The sequence below is a fragment of the Dendrobates tinctorius genome, unplaced genomic scaffold, assembly GCF_039654945.1.
Source record: "Dendrobates tinctorius isolate UK_male_01 unplaced genomic scaffold, ASM3965494v1 ptg000079l, whole genome shotgun sequence".
In the NCBI taxonomy this organism is placed as follows: Eukaryota; Metazoa; Chordata; class Amphibia; order Anura; family Dendrobatidae; genus Dendrobates; species Dendrobates tinctorius.
The window spans coordinates 10,728,647-10,733,411 of record NW_027361747.1 but is presented as its reverse complement, the minus strand read 5'-3'; positions in this window follow the sequence as shown (position 1 = coordinate 10,733,411).

The window sequence follows — 4,765 nt, the reverse complement described above, 5'->3', positions numbered from 1 at the left end:
CACCATATTTATAATCAGGGTTACATGGTTAGAGGCCCACTCAGACGTTTCCCCTACTCTCTCCCTAGCTGCGCCTGACACCTTGCTGGCTGTTGCCTCAGAGCTGTAATCATTGTTTGCTGCTGGATTGCTATTACAGGGCTTTTCTGTGGGTGAAAAGTCTTCCCATATAAAAAGTGATGCAATAAGAGTTTCTCAGTGTTACAAGTACCTGACAGCACATTCAGCTATTGATCCTCCAGCAAGAGATCATGTGTAGCAATTCGCCTGATGAAAACTTGCTCTGCAGATCTCATTCTCACGATCTGCACCCTCCCTCCTCTCTTGTATTGTTTTCAAGGAACATCCACACCAGGCCCTGACTCCTGACGTAGGAACTCTTTCCATTGATTGCATCATATACGGTAGATTCCGTTACACCAGATTTTCATTCAGAATATTGCAGTGTGCTACTACGTGACCTAAGATCTATCATTTTACTTTTAGGTCCAAATTTATGCTGATTAATTACATAATACTGTATATATTCATGTCTAACAAAAACAAAAAAACTGAACTGGAGTAGACTTGAATGACATGCATGATGTAAAAGCATGTTCACACTGGCCATGAAAGCAAGCAAAACCAAAGGAAAAAAAAATGTGTGTATATACCCTAATGAAAATAAATAAGTAAAAAGGCAAGTGCATTAAATAAATAACATAGGGTACTTGGTAACCACTGTTTTGATCAAAAAAGTATAAAGCTGTCCCACCATGACAAGGTGTACCCATTTGAGATAGTAACTACACTAACGGTAAAGCTTACATAGTGTGAATAGTGGCAGAAAGTCTCTGGGTCCCAAAGAGGCTTTAGACGGCAATTGTGGCTATTCTGTACATGCCATATTCCTCAATGAATGTGCACCATGTTATGACCTGTGCCACACTGTAATTCTTTACATAGTGAAATACCCCAGGTATTGGCCAAACCATGTGCTGGAGACTCTATAGAGGATGAAGCGCTACGCAATGCTCCATGAGGTGCCATGGGGAAGTACACCTTTGTAATGTGGTGGCTGATGGACAAGGCAACATTTTTTACTGAATATTACAAAAAAATGAAATCAGAAACAAAGGGAGGTAAGGGCTCCATAGAACTTTTTAGGTTCCCTTGTACGGCTCCACGCACAGAGCTTGTTAGTATGCCGCGTACACAAGTCCTGATACCCCCTTAGTCCTCATTCACATGGCATTATTAATACCTTTTTATAGTGACATGCTCCATAAGATTTAATTTATATGAGGTGATATCCACACAAAAAAAACGGGAATCGTTTTCTGGAGGGGGCACTTGTAGTACGGGCTTCTGTCACTAGGTGAATGTTTGGAAAAAAGGAAACTTATGTTAGGCCGAGGTCACACTTGCATGTGTAATGCGAGAAACTCCCACAAGTCTCTCGCCTCAATACCCGACATTGCCGCCGGCGGTTCAGACCGGAGTGTGCGGCTGCATAGAAAGATATGCAGCCGCACACTCCGGTCCCAAGTGACGGCGGCACTTTCTGGAGGCAAAAAGTGGCATTAATATTTTCTAGAGGGCAATTTTATCATCTAGAGGGCACAAAGAAGACATTTTACTTTATAAGGGGCACAATGGTGAGCATTATTATGTGGAGTAACACAAGGAGTATTGTTATTGTGGCAAGCATCAGGTGCAGTAATAGGGACACATATTGCAGCAGAGTCACAGCATTGGGGTAACAGCTGAATGAGGCATTTGTACAGGTTGGGGATAGATGGGTGCAGTGCTGGAAATTTAAGAAGTCGATTGTGTATTGTAAACTCTGCAGCAGAAGTTGTCATGTCGGTCTGGGCCAGATGGAAGAAACAGGAAAAGTGAACGACTGAAGAACGGAAAGAGAGGCAGCTCGCCGCAGCAAATTTTAGGCCACGCCCCAACCACACCCATTTCACAACTTGTCACACCCATGTCCACGTCTAACCACACCCATTTAGCACTGCTGATCACACTGACTGGTACTGAGGGCACAGTGGCTGGCATTATGGGCACAGTGACTGGTACTGTGGGCACACTGACAGGTACTAAGGAAAAGAAAGAAAGAAAACAGAGAGAGAGAGAGAAAATAAAACAGACAGAGAGAAAGAAAGGAGAGCGATAGAGAAAGGAAGAACAGAGAGAGAAAAAAGGACAGAGAAAGAAGAAAGAACAGAGAGAGAAAGAAAGAGGGGAAAGAACAGAGAGCGAAAGAAAGAACAGAGAGAGAGAAAGAAAGGGGAAAGAAAGAAAGAACAGAGAGAAAGAAAGAGGGGAAAGAAAGAGCAGAGAAAAAAAGAAAGAACACAGAGAGAAAGAAAGAGGGGACAGAAAGAGGGGACAGAAAAAGAACAGAGAGAGAAAGAGAAAGAACAGAAAGAAAGAAAAGAAAGAAAGAAAGAAATACGGGAAAGAAAAAAAAGATCAGAGAGAGAAAGAAAGAACAGAGAGAGAAAGAAAGAGGGGACAGAAAAAAACAACAGAAGAGTGAAAGAAAGAAAGAACAGAGAGAGAAAGAAAGAGGGGAAAGAAAGAAAGAAGAAAGAGAAAGAAAGAAGTAAAGAAAGAAAGAGAAAGAACAGACAGAAAGAAAGAGGGGAAAGAAAAAGAAAGAAAGAGAGGAGAGAAAGAAAGAAAGAACATAGAAAAAGAAAGAAAGAGAAAGAAAGAACACAGAGAGGAAGAAAGAGAGGACAGAAAAAAAAGAACAGACGGAGAGCGAAAGAAAGAGGGGAAAGAAAGAAGGAACATAGAGAGAAAGAAAGGGGAAAGAAAGAAAGAAAGAATAGAGAGAGAAAGAAAGAAGGAAAGAAAGAACAGAGCGATCGAGAGAAAGAAAGAGGGGAAAGAAAAAGAAAGAAAGAGGGGAGAGAAAGAAAGAACATAGAAAAAGAAAGAAAGAGAAAGAACACAGAGAGGAAGAAAGAGAGAACAGAAAAAAAAGAACAGACGGAGAGCGAAAGAAAGAGGGGAAAGAAAGAAGGAACATAGAGAGAAAGAAAGGGGAAAGAAAGAAAGAATAGAGAGAGAAAGAAGGAAAGAAAGAACAGAGCAATCGAGAGAAAGAAAGAGGGGAAAGAAGGAACAGAGAGAGAAAGAGAAAAAAAGAAAGAAAGAACAGAGAGAGAAAAAAAGAAAGAGGGGAAGAAAGAACAGAGAGAGAGAAAGAAAGGGGAAAGAAAGAAAGAACAGAGAGAAAGAAAGAGGGGAAAGAAAGAACAGAGAAAAAAGAAAGAACACAGAGAGAAAGAAAGAGGGGACAGAAAAAAGAACAGAGAGAGAAAGAAAGAACAGAGAGATAGAGAGAAAGAAAGAGGGGAAAGAAAGAACAGAGAGACAGAGAAAGAACAGAGAGAGAGAAAGAAAGAAGTAAAGAAAGAGAAAGAACAGAGAGAAAGAAAGGGGGAAAGAAAAAGAGAAGGAAAGAAAGAAAGAAAGAAAGAAACAGCAGAACAGAGAGAGAGAAAGAAAGATTAGAGAGAGAAAGAAAGAACAGAGGGAGAGAAAGAAAAAGAGAGGAAAAGAAAGAACAGAGAGAGAAAGAAACAGAGAGAGAAGGAAAGAACAGAGAAAGAAACAGAGAGAGAGAGAAAGAAATAAAGAAAGATTCTATAACGGTACTATAACAGCTCGGCTCCCATTGTAATGCCCACCTGAGCCTCCCAATGCAGGACATATCATGATCTGCTCACATGGCCGGCATCCCCGATTCCAAAGTGATCCCGCTGTCCGCACTCTCGAAGGAGGACATGGTGATGGATCTGAAGCATTTCCTGAAGTGCCTCCATGGTTCCGTCACAATCTCCTCCCGAAATTACCTCATTTTGAAATTACCTTAACGGGGCAGTCGGGTCACATGATCAGAGGCCCCTGATCATGTGACCCCTGACTTCCCCCCTCCTGTGACCTCATCACAGGTCCTGTGTGCACAGAGAATCCCAGCGACGTCATTGCTGGGATTCATCAGTGAGGGGCTGCAGTGGCCGGTGGGTCTCTGGGTGGGCGAGGATGGGTCGGTGCATGGGGGGGCATGGCGGCTCAGTGCAGTGCGGGAAAAATAGAGTCGCTGGTGGGGGGGTCAAAAACGGGACTGTCTCGCGAGAATTGGGACAGTTGGGAGCTATGATATCAGTGTTCGTCTTTGCATAGAGATAACTTTTAGTAATCGTGCGGTCATCTGCTGAGGTTCGCCTACACCCACTATTAGGCTGGGGTCACACTTGCGAGAAACTCTCATGAGTCTCACGTCTCAATACCCGGCACTGCCGCCGGCATTCGGGACCGGAGTGTGCGGCTGCATGTATTTCTATGCAGCTGAGCACTCCGGTCCAAGTGCCAGCGGCACTGCCGGGTATTGAGACGTGAGACTCGTGAGAGTTTCTCGCAAGTGTGACTCCGGGCCTTAGGGTGTGCCACCATAGTTGTAATCAGGGTTACCTAGTCAGGGGCTCAATCTGATGTTTCGCCCCCCTGAGCTGAGCCCCTAACCACGCCTCTGGCTACATGGAAACATGCCCTTACAAAGTACCAACTTAGCAGCAGAGGGCTAATCAAGGACATAAGATTTTTTTAACTTTTTTTTTTTACTATTGCATAGTACGGCTACCCTTGTAGGGTCTGTATTTAGGTGGGAATGATTTTAGGCACACTCTGCTCAATGTATGTATTTAGAGTGAGTGATTCCCTCTCCAGGCCCTCTAGACATTCTCACGTCATCTAGTATTGGGAG